The 18,013-nt window shown below is 35.2% G+C and overlaps 1 pseudogene; it reads left to right on the top strand.

The window, feature by feature from the left end:
* LOC136147889 (3-oxoacyl-[acyl-carrier-protein] synthase, mitochondrial pseudogene) overlaps window positions 1-16,016 on the top strand; it is a 75,311-nt pseudogene extending 59,295 nt beyond the window's left edge.
* Window positions 16,017-18,013: the final 1,997 nt, after the last annotated feature.

Below are 18,013 nucleotides of genomic sequence, written 5' to 3' on the forward strand. Positions count from 1 at the left end.
TTTTCCTTTTAAAAAGTCGTATCATTTATTAACAAGGCAATTGTGGAGAGAATGTAAGAGAAACTAGTGTTAAACTCACTGACCATATGGTGGATCAAGTGAACAAGATCTAGACTAAGAAATATAAGGGGCACTAAATGGTTCTGGTAAAGGGAACGAAAACTAGCAACCAAAATGGACTCATAAGAATGAGTCTTATTTGCGTTTTTCATACATTCATTCAGGCACTTGGATATTTGGTCAGTTATGCCACCCATAGTAACTAAATGACAAATAAATGTCAGATCTTTTGCTAGCTACTGTCAAAGGTAGGTGACGGCTATGAGGTCTTCTATCCAACTAATGAATTAATGCAGTCATCCAGTTAACTTGACTCTTTTGTGAAACTAGTAATAATCAGAGCTACCTGATTGCTAGTGCTACTTACATGACTAAATTCTGAATTTTGATGAACAATAATAAGTTCTATTTTTGCCCCCCGCCTCCAAAAAAAATGGTATACTGGGAACAGATACTCAAGAAGCAGAGAATTCCCTCTGAATGTTATAAAAAGGTATTAGAAATAAATAAATAAAACAAAGTTTGGAAATAATTTATGTTTAGGAGGTGTTGCCTAAAGGCAAGAAAACTTCCCTAAAAGACTTTCCTATGGATTACTGATAGTATTTTGATATATTGATTGATATATTGACATTTGAAAACTTTACATTATGCTTGTAGAGTACTTTTTTTAAGGTAGTGGTTTGCCAAGAATTCTAAGGAAGATTACTAAGGCCACCAATGCATATTGCAATAATTTGATATTTATAACTGCCACTCAGGCTCACTGTATGTGAAAAAACATTCTTATCTATCATAAGATAGATATTTCCACTGTTTTTTCACTGATATTTCACTGTTTTTCACTGCTCAACATGGAGTACAGAATTACAATTCTTCTCAACCCACAAAAATTAAAGATAAATCCTATTTGTCTCCCTTATTTCAATAAACAGAAGAGCTGAGTAGGAATCTGGAAGTTTATGTTATTGATATAATCTATCACTTCCCTGGTGGCTCAGATGGTAAAGAACCTGCCTACAACGCAGAAGACCTGGTTCGATCCTGCGCCAGGAAGATCCCCTGGAGAAGGAAGTGGCAACCCACTCCAGTATTCTTGAAGAATTCCATGGACAGAGGAGCCTGGTGGGCTATATTCCACGGGGTCACAAAGAGTAAAACATGACTGAATGACTTTCACTTCACTCACTCATCAATGTAAATGAACCTATATGTTTAGTATAGAGAACCACATAAAGCTCATTGTTCAATACTTTAAAGTTAATACTAAATGCAATTTTTGGTTGACTGAATGTATCAACAGTATGTTACAATGTGTGTGTGCGTGTGTGTGTGTGTGTGTGTGTGTGTGTGTGTGTGTGTGTATTTGAGGTTAGAATGAATGTCAGAAGCAATGAATTTACTAAAGTGTTTCCAATCTTTTTATATAATCTAGAAGTCTATGATTATTTGAAAAACATAAGAAAAATGACTTAGATAATACAGGCAAATTTACTTTCCCTTTTTGAAGGAAAGATAAAATGTAAAGCTTGGAATTAATTCTTTCAAGCATAATGTTTCCTACGTAACTAACTTTTTAGTGTTAAAATGTATTTATTTCTATAAAGCTGCTGCTGCGGCTGCTAAGTCGCTTCAGTCGTGTCCGACTCTGTGCTACCCCATAGACTGCAGCCGACCAGGCTCTGCCGTCCCTGGGATTCTGCAGGCATACTTGTCTAAATAAAAGAATAACTTTAAAACATAAATCAAATACCAAACTTCTGTGATTAACATTCAGCCTTTTCTAAGATAAATTTTGACTAATCAGGTGGACAATATCGGAAAACAAATCTATTGTATAACTTTACTCTTGAAACCAGGGAAATATTAGGAATTCAAGTGAAAAATAAATTGAAACACTGCATTGGAATTAGTTGTATTTCACACTGGGAGTGGAGTGGGCACTGCAGGTATTTGTACTCAATTAACCAATCAATCAACGTGCTTGTTATATATATTCTATATTTTGTTTGTTAAAATAGAGGCCAAAAACTGCCTAAACCAATGGCAAAAACTTGTAATGAAGGGTCAGATTCATCTATTTCATTCTCAGGTAGGTGATCTTAGAAGAAACAATATCCATAAAGTACTTATGTATGATATATAATTTTGTTCTTCCTTAATAAATTACTTTCAATTAGAAATTATATTTTTAATTACATTTACTATAAACTCTAGGCACCTCAAAAACATGTAGAGAGGTTACCAACTGGTGGGAAAAATTATAATAAAAGCTTAGAAGAAACTGATTGTTTTGAGGTTCAGGATTTTTAAGTCTGTGTAAGCTTAGATGCACATTAAAATAGAAGAATATACATGTTAGATATAGGAAAAACTAGTTTAATTAGCAATTCTAGGTGGAAGTGCCTGGTAATCTATATCTTTTATGTATATCTGATGTAATATTGATGAATAATCAACCCTGAGGAGCCTTGATGTGACAAAATTTCGATAAGATCTAGCCACTGAATAGAATGCTATTAACATCAAGGGTTACCACGTGTAACCACTGGACAAAAGCTACTCTTAACTGTTGTGGTCCTTAGTTTATCTATTAAATAAAGGTATTGGATTAAAAATAATCTTCAAATATCTCTCAATACTTAATTAGGATATGGAAACAATTTTGTGTATTGTGATGAATATTATTAAGACTAACATAGAGTAGACTATAAGAGAAAACATCATAGGAGCACCACACATACTGAATATTAATATTGCACCATGAAACTTTATTTCTGATTAAGTGTATATAAATATACTGAGATATGATTTTGTTTACAGTGAGTTATGGTCAAAAATGTCAAAATACTTGATCATTTCTAAATTATTTTCCTTTGAAAGTATTAAAAATATGGTATTTTTTCCCCTGATCTAAGGACTTCATAAGCAGAATCATAAGTGTTTAAAGTGGAAAATCAATTTACATATCATTTCTGTACCTGATATGTATTTTAATAAATCAGGCAAAAAACTGCAAAAACTTTTAAAAAATTGCCTAATTCCAGATCAATATATTTCTCTATTATAAGAGTAATGAATGAAAAAAAAAATAGGGAATAAATAGTATCTACCGTAATGGTAAATGAAATATGAACACTGATGAATATATAGGGCATTTATAGATTCTATTTAAATTAAAATAGCTGTTTTAAAAAGAAAATAAATACAATATAAAGATACTTAGAAAAATATAAAAATGCCTATTTCAAATTATAGTCAAACATTAAAGAATTAACAGTAATTCAAATATTACACCAGAAATCAGTAGAACAGACAGTCAAGAAATAAACATGTAACACTTATGTAAATATACACATACATATGTGTGCTGTGTGCTAAGTCACTTCAATTGTGTCCATCCTTTTGGGACCCTATGGACTGTAGTCCGAGAACCTCCTCTGTCCATGGGATTCTCCAGGCAAGAATACTGGAGTGGCTTGCCATGCCCTCCTCCAGAGGATCTTCCTGATCCAGGAATTGAACCTACATCTTCTGTGGCTCCTGCATTGCAGGCGGATATTTCAGTGCTGAGTCACTGGGAAGCCCACACAAACACATATACATGATTTAATAAATATATAATACCACTCTGAAGCAGTGATTCTCAGCTTTAGCTGCACATTGTAATCACCTGGGGAGCTTTAAAAAGTACTGCTAACTAGATGCCAACCCCAGAGATGCCAATTTAATTGCTCTGGGGTGTGGTTTGAGCATTGGGATTTTTAAAACTCCCCAACTAATTATACATAATATTCAACCAAAGTTGAGAATTATTGCTTAAGGGAATTGACGCCTTTATTTACAACCACACATCAAAATTTGAACTTTGACAACAAACCCCCCAGGTGCATAAAATGAACTAGATTACATATTCTAATTCAACTTGATTGTCATCTTCATGGATTTTTTCTCCCCAGTTGTCATTACCAATTATAACTTCTAAGCATAGTTGAGACGAATCAGAGTTTAAAAAAAAAAAATTGTTACTTTGATATATAAGGAAGTAGAACAAAGATAGTTTTTATAAAATATTTATAAAATAGTTTTTATAAAATATAAAATATATATATTCCAAGGAGAAATTTTTAAATCACCTATATTTAACTTGCAACTAAAGCCTTAACTTCTAGGCAGTGAAGTTGCTCAGTTGTGTGAGATTCTTTGCGATCCCATGGACTGCAGCCTATCAGGCTCCCTATCCATGGAATTTTCCAGTCAAGAGTACTGGAGTGGGTTGTCATTTCCTTCTCCGGGGGATCTTCCCAACCTGGAGATTGAACCCAGGTCTCCCGCATTGCAGGCAGACGCTTTACCTTCTGCACCACCGGGAAACCCTCCCCCAAAAAGCCTTGGGGGCTTTTTGGTCTTGGTCTCATTTCACTCTTTATTCCCCATATTTCTTTGACATTTGACACCTTTCAATTAAGGCCAAAGGAATATATACTTTTGCCCACTATGGGTCTTTTTACTTTACTCATTTTTTCATTTCTCCTAATATTCATTCATCTTTTCAGGTGAATCAAACATATCAATGGAGATATTTTTATATATTAAACATGTTTGTCCTCATTATAAGGACAGTAGTATAGTATCGTGCCCATAAATTTCTTATAAAAACACACACACACACACACTTGGATTTTCAAAAACTAAATATAAGAATAGCTTAGAATGCTTTCAAAATGGGAGAGGTTAAGAAAAACTAGTTTTCCATAAAAACCATTAAAAAATTTAAGAAAATGAGACTAATAAACATTAGTATTGGTTGCTAGAGATCAGTGAGGAAGGAATTTAGACATGATTCTTACTGCACACCAAAATAAATTATAATGATACTAAAATTCAGTGAAAGAAACAGCAGAAATATCAAACTAAGGGAAATTGCAGAGGACTTCAGGTTAGTAATCAACTGACCTTAAGATAGGAAATAAAAGAAATAAACTGTGTTATACAAATTAACCAATGTAGTCACTTGAGCCTTTACAAATAGAAAAGATGGCAGAACTATGTAAAAAAAGATGAGGCAGAGAGGTCTGAGAAGTATGAGAAATAACTGACCAGCTATTGCTGTCTTTGAAAGGGGCCATGAGCCAAGGGATATGGTTGAGACTCTAGAAGCTGAGAACGACCCCTAACTGGCAACCAACCAGGAGGCAGGGACCTCAGCCTACCCCTATGGAAGTGAGTTCTGCCATCACCTTGAAGAGACTGGAATCATGAAAGGACACAGCTCTGCTAACACTGGATTCCAGCTTGGTGACCTCTAAGCACACAACCAACTGGACCACAGTGTGCACAGACTTCTGATTCATGTAAATCATGAGATAATAAATAGGTGTTAAGTTGCTAAATGTGTGACAATTTATAGTAGCAGCAACATAAAAATAATCTCTCTCTCCCCCTCGTTCCATATCAAGAGTTTGCTGATAACTGAAGTAAATGCAACGACTCCCAGTTGTTCTCAGCTGAGGTCCCTAGTTCCTCACATGAATTATAAAGCACTTCAAGGTTCGATCCTCTCTTAAGTTTATTTTTTGCCAACTGAGCCACCAGGGAAGCCCGTTTTCATTCCTTATCACCTCCCAGTGTCCAATTCCCAATGTATTTTTTCTTTATGTGGCTTATAAATCTTTCCCCAAATTTCTCAATTCTTTCTCAATTTCCCAGTTTTGATTAGTCAGTTCTGCTTATCTTTTATATCCTTGTTTATACATTCTGTGGAAACAGGGAGTAGGTTACGTTTAACATTTTTATTAACTATTATATAACCTGTATATATACCATCATAGTACTTTTCAAAGTTATAAATGTGTTTGCTTATTTATAGTTCCTGTAGACCTATTTCTAATTCCTACAAACTGAAATCCTATTAACATATTCACCCATTTATACTGTTCAACAAACTTAGAAGGTACTCCAGTTGATAATATTCTGGGAGGTAAGGAACTAAGAAAATGGAGTAACCAGAGATGATTTTTCTGTGGAAATGATATTTAAGAGAAAAATTTAAGTATCGGAAAGAACTAACCATTAGAATCACTGTGGAAATGGGGACAGGCAAAAGGAATGATAAATAACCTACATAGGTTGGAGGCAAAACTATCTGAGATTACATTTGAGTTCCTTTTGATTTCTAGAACAGAATTTGTACTTTATTCTTATTTTAATGAAAGTGATTAAAGCTAGTAATGGGCTTTATAGAGAGTGGTTTGGTGAAACATGATAGGAGAGTTTGAACTTATTTCCTTAATCTTAGAAGGGAATTCCCTAACAAGTGAATCAATCTGTTAGCCATGGACAAAGGAAAAAGAATTTGGATTAAATCAAAGAAATTTATTGATTATTTTACTGTGTGTGTAATGGAGAAAAATAGATCAATGCAGGCTTGCTCTTCACTGTTATATACCCAACAAATAGCATAATGCTCACCACATAGTAGACACACGGTAAATAATTATTGAATAAATGAATGGGAGAAACATAAAATTCTTATAAGACTAAAAAGTGACCTCTTGGAGGAAAGGAAGTGTATGTCATCAAAATTTACGCAAAGTAGAGTCCCCATCATTTATTTGTTGTTGTTATCATTTAGTCACCAAGCTGCATCCAACTCTTTTGCGACCCCATGGACTGTAACCTTCCGGCCTCCTTGGTCCATGAGAGTTTTCCAGACAAGAATACTGGAGTGGGTTGCTACTTCCTTCTCCAGTCACATATTTGATGGTCAATAAATGTCTTTGAGAAGAATACAAGCATTTGCTGCAGAGTTAAATGTTACTTCAATTCCAAATACTCACTTTCTATGCTTACATCTCTTGTCAAACCTGAGTCATAAAGTGAAAGTATGCATATATAGTACGTATACATATATGTTTGACATAATGGGTATTTAATAAAAAGTGATACAATGCTGAGTAATTTTAATGAAGTGCCATTTTCTTTTTGATGCCTATTATATTAATTTTCTCATTTGCTCTTTTAAAGTATGAAAGGTGAATAACAATGCACATTTTAATCATTATTTTTGTTTTGTTTTCAATTTTTGAAGTCAAAGACAGAATTCTAAATAAACAATTGAGCAATATTTGAATATTGCAATGATTCAAAAATATTAATAATTAAAATCTTAACCTAATTTATGATTATTACAATGTTAATATTTCTAAAGAGATTGGGAACCATTTGTTCTATAATTACTTAACATCTTTAAAAGCTATTTTTTTAACTTAAATGGACTTAATTTTTCTTGGTTGAAGATTAATAATGACTAATATTTCTTTACATATAGATAGGCTTCTCTGGTAGCTCAGATGGTAAAGAATTTGCCTGAAATACTGGAGACCCAGGTTTGATCCCTGGATTGGGAAGATCCTCAGGAGAAAGGAATGGCAACCCACTCCAGTATTCTTGCCTGGACAATTCCATCTCTTAAAGGATAAAAACATTCATATAAAAAATTTCTTTATCTAAGAGAGACAAAATAAGCAACAAGCACAAATATGAAGGGTGCTATGTGGAGAGCAGTGAGAACTCATCTGCACCCATGATGGGAGGTGTAAAGGTCAGCAAGGTTCAGGTTTAAGTCTTAACATTGACAGAATACTGTCATGTGGCCAAGGAAGAGGAGAATGCTTTCCAGTAGGGCAAGTATGATATACAAAACCAATGAGGTAGTATATCATGCTATGGTGAAAGTACTTTAGTAATAAATAGATTGTTGCAGATGTAGCTAAGAGAGTATAAGAAACATGCAAGCTCAGTTGTGTGACTCTGTGACCCCATGGACTGTAGCCTGCTAGGCTCCTCTATCCATGGGATTCTCCAGGGGAGAATATTGGAGTGGGTTGCCATATCCTCCTCTAGGGGATCTTCACACCCAGGGATTGAACTCTCATCTCCTGCAGCTCCTGTGTTGGCAGGCAGATTCCTTACCACTGAACCACCAGGGAAGCCCACTATGTGGAGAAAGAATGGCCCATGTGGAGGCGAGAAATAGGATCAAATGGTTCTAATATGTAACTAAATAGATTCTGGCTTGGATCTTTGTTGCTTTGGGAAACTGATGAAGGATTTTACAAGATGGAGTTCAGAATCTGAGCATCTTTTTAGGGATATTATCTTGGCAGTATGAAATATTAATAGTTCTATTCTGTGATTGTATACAGTGTGTTACTCCCAGAAAGTATTTAAAGTATAAACATTGACTTTAATTAGCCAAAAGTTTGTGTTCCTATTCCATTTGTTTGAGACAGATACACTTACAATAACTGAAGTCCATACATGCTTAGTCGCTCATTCATGTCCAACCCTTTGCAATCCCATGGGCTGTAGCCCTCCAGGCTCCTCTGTCCATGGAATTCTCCAGACAAGAATACTGGGGTGGGTAGCCATTCCCTTCTACAGGGGTCTTCCTGTCCCAGGCATCAAACCTGGGTCTCCTGTATTGGCAAGCAGATTCCTTACCATCTGATCCACTATGAAAGTCTCATAATAACCGAGGATGAAAGCAATGCCCTACCACTCCCTTCTGAGGAAAACACCAATGTTCTGTGATTCTCCTCTCTTTCCATCCTTTAAAACAATAAATATTTACAAAAGTGGAAGTACAAAGAACATTTTTAGAATCAAACTGATGGGGGAAGGGTTCAAGCTTGAAGGAAACATCATCAATAAGAGCATCTAGATTCAATTTTTTAGATCCAGTTTCTCTCTCTCTCTCTCTCTGATCATTTGGATAGTGAGCTGTGTCCCAGGTTATAAAAAGACAGTCTCCTGAAAGGATTTTAAAATATTACTTAAAAAAAAAAAAGGAAGAAATGTTCATGCTATTTTGTTCGGTAATAAAGTATTATTTAATTCAATAAAGTTTCATGAATTCCTATCGGGTATAAATAAATGGTCATCCCTGGTGGCTCAGCTGGTAAAGAATCCGCCTGAAATGTAGGAGACCTGGGTCAATCCCTGGGTTGGTAAGATCGCCTGGAGAAAAGAATGGCTACCCACTCCAGTATTCTGGCCTGGAGAATTCCATGGACTGTATAGTCCATGGGGTTGCAAAGAGTCAAAAACGACTGAGTGACTCTCACTACTATTATTATCAGGTATAAATAGTCTTTTAAATTGTGAGGTCCAAAGATGATGAAGAAAATTCTTAACTTCCAGTAGCACAAATCTGAGTCACAAAAAATAACTAATGACTTTCAATTATCAGACCATAATAGAACATAAGAAACAGATTTAAGTAATTTTCTTTCAGACAATATATATGCTTGCTGGGGAAAGGATGATGCTAATTATGACCAATGGGAGCTGGGAAGCCTTCTTACAGGAAGTCGACTTTGTAGAAAATGCTTGGGATTGTGGAGAACTGGGAGCAGGATCATAGCATCTTTTGATGAAGGAATCTCAGAATGACAAGGTGATTGTCCTGAGCATCAGAAAAAAAATTTTGAACATGCTGGTGGAATAAAAAAATCTGTCTTCTAATAAAATCATGCTCTTGATAGTATTTTAAAAATCTGCTAGCATGGGGATGCTGGAATAAATTGTCCTGCTTCATAGCTTCCTTCACATTTGCTAACCCCTCCTTTTACCTTTCTCTTTACCTATGTCTTACTTATAATTCATTTGTTTATTCATCAGATTGAAAGGTTTTGTTGCAAGTTACTACCATCAAACTTAAATAATATAAGGGGAATTTTTTGGATTATATTCCTAAAACATTCAGAGGGTAAGGAAGACTTCAGACTCTGTTGAATCTCATTGTTCAAACCATACTAATCTTTCTTTTTTTTTTTTTTAATTTCTTAACTCATTCCTGTTAATGTGAATCCTAATCTCATATAACTATTCATGTCTCAGATAGTTACCTGAGGTCTCAGCTGTACAGAGTCCCACATTCAATGGTTGTTTCTCCATATCATATATTCTATCAATAGAAATTCATTTCCCCTGATGGTCCAAAAAAAAAACCACCTCCAACTTTTGGTCTGATTTGATCAGTTTAGATCAAGTTCTCTTCCCTGAACCAATTCCTGGGGTTAGAAACGTAACATTAAACCTGTGCAATTTCTGTACAGTTTTCAATATCTGTACTATTGACATTTCAGTCAGATAATTCTGCATGAGGAGAGGGACTATCCTCTGCATTGGAGATATGCGATAACTTCCTGACCTGTTCCCACTCGATGCCAGTGGCAACCAATGCCACTACCTCCCCTTCCTGAAAAAAAGGTGTCCAGATATTTCTGAAGATCCCTGGAGAACAAACATGCTCCAAGTTGAGGACTACTAAATTAAGTCGATGAGGTTAACCTTGACTCTAAGCCAAAAGTAGAGAGGGGTTCCCCTGAAGCTAGGTCCTGGAAAGATAATGGTGTAGAAAGTCTGTACTTTTTATTTGATGATAAAGTGAAAGGGGAAAAATGCTAACAGCCAAATTATTCACTAAAAGACATTTTCTCATTCATTTACTGAATAGATATGAACGGCAAACCTAACAGGTATGTGATAATATAAGAAAAGTGAAGAAAGATAAGTCTGGCAGCTATGTCTAATGGCAGAACAATCTACAATCAGTCTATATTCCAAGTCACAGAACTTTTGGAATTAAAAAACAATCCCACGAACTTTTGTCCCTATAGTTTTCTGAACATAAATCTGGCATAACTCTTTTTAGACTTTTTAATCAAAGATTTATTTCTCTATTTTACACCTGAATACACTGTAATCTTCTCAAAAGCAGATATTATTTATCACTGCTACATATCATCAGTGCCTAGAACAAAGTAGGCTCTCATTAAATGTTTTATGAAAGAAGGCAGCTCTTTTTATGCAACAACTATCATTCTCATTAATGCCAAGAATTCTTGAATAGAATCTCTATATCTTAATAATCATTGCTTTGTTGCAAAAATTGATGATTAATAATAACATACCCTATCTTATATTTTTGCTTATAGTTTGATTGTACATAAACTGTAATAAAATATAGAGGAACAAGAATTATGAGCTCCCACACAGCTGCCATAACTTGATCTAATAGATATTACTCCAAAGCTTCATCTGACAGGGACATAATTTATATTAGCCAACTACTATAACTTTTATATCACTTGCGCATATTAAGACCTGCCTTTGAATATATATATATATATATATATATATATATATGTATATATGTTTTCTTATATGCAAATTACTAGTCTCTAAAATAAAGTATCACATAGATGTTATAAAATTTCTATTGGCAGATTTATTCATTGATAATAGCAGGTGATAGAGAAGAGTAAAAAAGTACTAGGGAGTTTGGCATTATAGATAAAAAAATAGTGGTTTATTCCAAGAACATCAGGTTGAATTGGAGAGAAGTTGCATACCTTGAATACAACTAAACTAGCAATTAAAATCCATATATCAATGAAGATAATGTTGATCCTGCTCCTATGCCTTAAAATTTGGTCCAGTCCTTACCTAACGAGCTACCAGCATCCAATAAACAGAATCTGCCAGCTTTCAAAATTAAAATTGGTCCTTGATAACAAAATTTGAACAATCATTTCTCATTTCTGTCTTGTTCTTTTTATGGATTATTTTACTTTGAATCTCTTATTTTCTGATTTAGGCTCCATGCTTGTCCCTTAGATCTGAGAATAAGTCTTTTTTAATAGCTACAAATGTCAAGTGGTATATGATAATCAAGATTTTAAAAATCAGTACTTATTAACCTTAATCCTCACAACTTTTTGAGACTATTGCTATCATGTGGCTGGCAGAATTCTAAAATGGTGTCCAAGATTTTCTATTCCTTGTGTAGATGCTCCGCAAACCACTTGGAACTATAAATAGGGAGTATTTTACTCCTGTGATCAGGTTATGATCTGTTATATTTATGTGACTTTCAAGAAGGAAGATTATCCAGGTGAGTTTGATTTAATCACATGACTGCAAGTCAGTTTTCCCTCAAACCTGGTGGCTTTCCGATCTCTGCACTTATTCCTACTGAATTAATTCAGCCAACACTGCCTTTGGAATAGAGTCTTGCATGTTTGTCCTCAGGCTGCATGGGCTTCTCATTTCAGCGGTAACTAACTTCTCCAATTGCCGAGAGGATATCTCACAAATTGAGAGGAGCCCTACATGGAGAAACATTAAAAATCCAAGTCCTTCCCATAAATTCTCATGTCTTTAAGGCTCTAGATCAGAACGCTAACATTGCAAGTAGTCCCTGGAAACTGCCTCTCAAAAATACAGTGGGGGTTCTCTGTTTTCTACATTTTTCTGCTGGAACTCTGGGGAAAATTGCTATTATGTGTTCTTGACCTTTTCTCTTTACCTTACTTGCAGATCTCCACCTGCCTTCAGGAAGTGTTAGCAATTAGAACCTTATCCCCAGCTATAAACAGCACCCACAACACCGGGGAGCTTAACAGATCAGCATACAGTTGAAGCAGCCCCAATTCCAGACCAAGTCCTGACCTGCAGCTATTCAGAAGAAATATTTTATTTACTCATTCAAAACCATTTAAAACCCTTTGTCATGGTAAATGAAGCCCTGAAGGTGTGGTGAAACTTTTAGAAAAGAGCATGATTAAATAATTCAAGTTTTTACAATCTCCTAAACCAAAAAGAGTAACTCTAAAATGGAAATTGGGACTCTACCAGCAGATTTTCTCCCCAACCTAAAAACTGCAGTGATGAAAATGTGGACAAACTGATTGGGTTGGAAAGATAATTGTCTGCTATAAAAGTAATTGTAAAAGTTAACAAATTTAGAGTGTTCTAGTGGAGGAGAAATCGCTGCAGGCTACAAAAAAGAAAGAAAGAAAGAAAGAAAGAAAGAAACCGGCTTCTGCAAGTTCTGTTTTATACAAATAGTTATTTCAGGAAACAAATAGTCTTATTTATTGGCAATTGGACAAGGATCCTTGGTGATTGCCAGTGAAAAAGGAAACTGTGATATTAATTTGTACTAAGCACAACAGTACTCAATCTAGCGAAGCTGTCCTTTGAATTTCAGTTAGTATTTAGGCAAGTTATTATCACCTCAGGTTATTTGAACACTGTAGCTATGCTCAATGTTTTCAACACAGTTGTCCAGTTGGATATTTCATTTTTACCATGCACTGATCTATAACACATGACAAGAGTTATTACTTCTGATGTGTAATAATGAGACTATCAGCTACGAGGGAAATACTTAAAAATTACTTAATCTCATAACAATGTTATCTAATGAATTTATTTCATGTCTCAAGAATAAACTCATTCATTAAGACCTTTCACTTATTTATTGTTATTTGTTCTGGAAGGTCCTAGAAAAGAGTAAAGGATAAAAACAATCTAAAACTACCATAACCGTGCAAACCATGCTTTCACAGACATAAAACAAAATGTAAAATATCAAGTTATTCTAGCCTAAAACACAAACATTTTATTTTTCTTATCAGATACCTTCTTTTAGAATTGTGTACAGTAGTATAAAAACATCATTGTATAAACATTTTGAAAATGACTTAAGGAGTGATGGTGAAGGAAAGCCTTGATTTATATTTGTTTATTTCTTTGCTATAAATATCCCCCATCGTGGGCAATTTCAAGCTACCAATATGACATCATGGGAAGAAGAGTTGGGAAGAGATTCCCACCATCAGCTCACCTGAGCCTGTAGAAACCGGCTCCAACCCACTACTAGTTGTATATCCTTCTGTTATCTTAAGAGTTCAAGAGCAAATGCTCCAAGAAAAATGACTCAAACATTTCCTATTGTGCATGGTACTTCGATGATTTATGACGTTATTATTATTTTTGTCTTCTAGTCTGCATTTCTCACTATAATGAAAGATTTTTTTTTGTTAGTTTACTCATAATCATAGTAGTTAGTGGAATCATTAGATATAATAAATACTCAGAAAACACTGTTCAAAATTCCTTGAATTGTCTCATTGTATTGCCTCCCAAGACTTTCAGATGGAAGTTAGCATTAGGCTTAATGCAAAGAATTTTTTAGGTACTTTGTTGTTATTTGTGTTCAGTCATTAAGTCATGTCAGAATTCTTTGCAACACCATGGACTGCAGCACTCTTCACTCCACTGTCCTCCACTGTCTTGTAGAGTTTGCTCAAATTCATATCCATTGAGTCAGTGGTGCTAACTAACCATCGCATCATCTGCCGCCCTTTTCTCTTTTTGCTTTCAATCTTTCCCAGCATCAGGGTCTTTTCCAATAAACTGGCTCTTGGCAACAGATGGCCAAGTTTTTGGAGCTTCAGTGTCAGCACTTCTGATGAACATTCAGGATTAATTTCCTTTAGCATTGATTGCTTTGATTTCCTTACAGTCCAAAGGACTCTCAGGAGTCCCCTTTTTTAGGTGCTTTTTTTAAGTCTTTTTTTTTTTTTAGGTGCTTGGCATTGGTTAATACTTTAAGGAAAATGTCAAATGTGATATAGATTCTTCTCTCCATTAACTCCCAGACTGCCCTTATGCTTTACTGAATATTGAATACAAAACAGTTATTCTCAAACATATGTAGAATCATACTGAAGTCAGTAATAATATTTTGCATGGTGATTAGGATATATTTATCACCTTTCATCTTCAAAACTCAGAGAGTCATATATCCTTTCACACACAATGAGGAATTATTTTCTTGAGGTCCTGAAATTAGTTGACAGAGAACTTGAAAGTGCAAGAAAGAGTGTTCTGTGTTTAAGTTTTTATTTTTCCTCTTGAACCATATTTTGATCATTTTATTTTTTAACAGGAAGAGCAATCACATTTAGTTCTGCTATCAAATTTTCATCTGTCTTTGTGTTAAATGTTGAGACGACAAGCGTGTAGATAAGCTTCTGTTTTAATTCTTCAGGCGTAAGCCAAAGATAGATGCATGTGACCAAATAGTATACACTGTTATTTGTGTTACAACTGAGATATTAACGTATTTTTATGAAACTAAGAAGAGTGGGTGATTATTTTTACCTTGTGAATGAGGTGTCATAAAGTAATTCTGTTCAGTGATGCATAGAATGAAAACATCTAGTTTTAAATTGATTTGGAATATGGCTTGAAATTACTAGTGTCATTAAATCATATCTTTTGTTTTGGTTGAACACTTTAATTCTTTAAATATTTGCACCAAATATTGTCTATTCCCTTTGTGATCTTTGGAGAAGCTGTTATCTTTTCCTGTCCCGATCTTTTTCTTTTTTAAAAATTATTTTATTGAAGTAGAGTTGATTTACAACATTGTATTCATTCCTACTGTCCAGCGAAGTAATTCAGGGTTTTTTTAAAAAAAGTTATTTTATTGAAGCATAGATGAGTTACAGTGGTGTGTTAATTTTTACTTTCTTTGTCCAAATTCTAATAAAAGTTAAGTGGTCAAGAAAAAAATGGTAATTAATTTGTAAAGAACTTCATAAATGAAGTAAACAGTTTAGCAATTTACATTGAAGTGCAAGATGTTTTTATAAACTTTTTTATTTTTTCAAAATATTTTGTGTGGCTCTTTATAATTAAATGCTCTCATAGATATACAGACATGTGTATTATACAATGTTCTGTGAAAATCTCACAGAATACTGAGTGTAAATTCATTAAAGTGGTTCAGTATTTATTGAATGCAATTTTTGTGCTATAGTCAGTGATTCATTTCAAGAAGTTTTTGGAGAGTTAGCATGTCTCAAAATGACATGTAACAAATCTAAAAGCAGGATTTTCCCTATTCCTCTTGCTGCTTGTGACCCCTCGCCCAGGACTCCCTATGCGTGCATTCTCCTGAGTAATAACCCACATGATTACCTGTGATCCTGTCACTGGTGTGACGTTTTTTAGAATTGATACCTTTAAAGAGCGGAGAGTGGCAGACTTTGGCAGCGGTCAGAGGTAGGACTAGCGGGAACCTTGAATCTTGAGGGGAAGCATGAAATAATCAGTTGGAGTTTATTCATTCTGGCAGAGGCACCCGAGGGATCCTCTTGAGAACACCCTGTTACCATGACTGCCGTATCTCACATCTTTGCACTTTTCTTCATATATATAATTTCATTTATTTATTTTTGGCTGCGCTGGGTCTTCGTTGCTGTGCAGACTTTTCTCTAGTTGTGGCAAGCGGAGATTACTCTCTAGTTGCAGTGCATGCACTTCTGATTGAGATGGTTTCTCTTGTTGCAGGGCATGGGCGCTAGGGCTCGCAGGCTTCAGCAGCTGTGGCACGTGGCTCGTGGTTTCAGCTTCCGGGGTCTAGAGCACAGGCCCAGGGGTTGTGGCGTACTGGCTTAGTTGTTCGGCAGCATTTGGTATCTCCCTGGGTCAAGGATCAAACCCATGTCTACCACATTGGCAGGTGGATTTTTACCACTAAGCCACCTGAGAATCCCCTACCCCTGGTTCTTTACCCTTCCATTTAATGGATTTAGTGAGACTAATTTGTCTTTGGGAAAAAAAAAAAAATGAAACAAAAGCGGCTTAGAGTTATTTCTGAATACCTACCCACACACATTCACACACAAACACACACACACACACACACACACACACACACACACAACACCCCTTAACAGCTGGGCCAAGCCAAACGATGTTTCTATTAATCCACAAAGCTTCATCTAATTTACTCATTACCTCTTCATCGACTCAACAGACATGAGTTTGAGTAAACTCCAGGAGATCTTGAAGGACAGGGAAGCCTGGCATGATGCAGTCCATGGGGTCACAGAGTCAGACATGACTGAGTGACTGAAAAATCTGTGGCTACACTTATTTCTACTTTTATTCAAGAGAAATTTTCTTTAAAAAAAAAAGAGAGAGAAACTTTTTCCCTCCTCTTAGCTCTGAACACAGCCCTGCATTTAGACTTTGCTTTAGGGACAATCAAAAATAATTGACATTTATCAGATAGTTACTCTATACCAGACATTGTTCTAAGAATGCTCTGGCTCCTAATGTTTTGCTCAGATTTCTTCACCAGGGAAGGCAATATTACTATTCCATTATCTAAATGAGGAAACCAAGTTCAAAGTAAATAACTTTCCCAGAGCTTCACAGCCAGCATGGCAAAAACAGAACTTGATGTGAGCATCACTCACTTAATCATTTTCCTACATGGCATATAACTTGTATTTTTACCCTTTTTTGTGTGATGCTCTCAACCTGTCTGGAGTGGACTGAGACAGAATGTACTGAATGTTATATGTACCTACTGCCCAGCAGAGGACTTAACACATTTTAGGAAATGTGTAAATATCTGTCAAATAATTTTCTTGTAGAGTTCAAAAGAGATAACTTAAATGTTTCACTCTTCAATGAGCTATTTTGACATAATTTCAACATAGACTAAGTTTCTTTCAATGCAGGTGATAATTTTAGTTAGCAATTGCCCAAGAAAGATTCTGGAAAAAAAAAATAGGCACTGCAGCTCTGACAAGCATTCAGTGAATATATTACATAAACCTATAAATGAAGGAGCTTAAATCTGCATGAAAGAGAAAAGGGCAAAGGGATTTGAAGATTACCAGCTGATAATCTGAGACAGGACCACTCTAGGGAGGGTATTATTGAAAAATATCAACCACCAACAAAATATGCCCCAAAGTGCATGTATAAGACAGAGATAATTGTTCCATTTCAATTAGCAGCTAAGGGAATGTAATCTTGGAATTTCAACTCAACCCTTCAGACTTTATATATTTCTGGGGAAGTTGAAGTTCTATTGCTTAATATAGCACGACACTATGGAGATTTTTCTTAAAAAATAAATTGTATCTCAATGGTAGCAGAAGAATGTTGATGGTAAAATAGACTTGTTATCATAGAAAAACAAACTGCCCCTCTAGGTACAGCACAGCACCACAGGCTGCAGGAGACAGGAGAAATGAACAGGGAGAGATGGGAAAATGTGATAGGCAGAGCT

The sequence above is a fragment of the Muntiacus reevesi genome, chromosome 16, assembly GCF_963930625.1.
Source record: "Muntiacus reevesi chromosome 16, mMunRee1.1, whole genome shotgun sequence".
Lineage (NCBI taxonomy): Eukaryota > Metazoa > Chordata > Mammalia > Artiodactyla > Cervidae > Muntiacus > Muntiacus reevesi.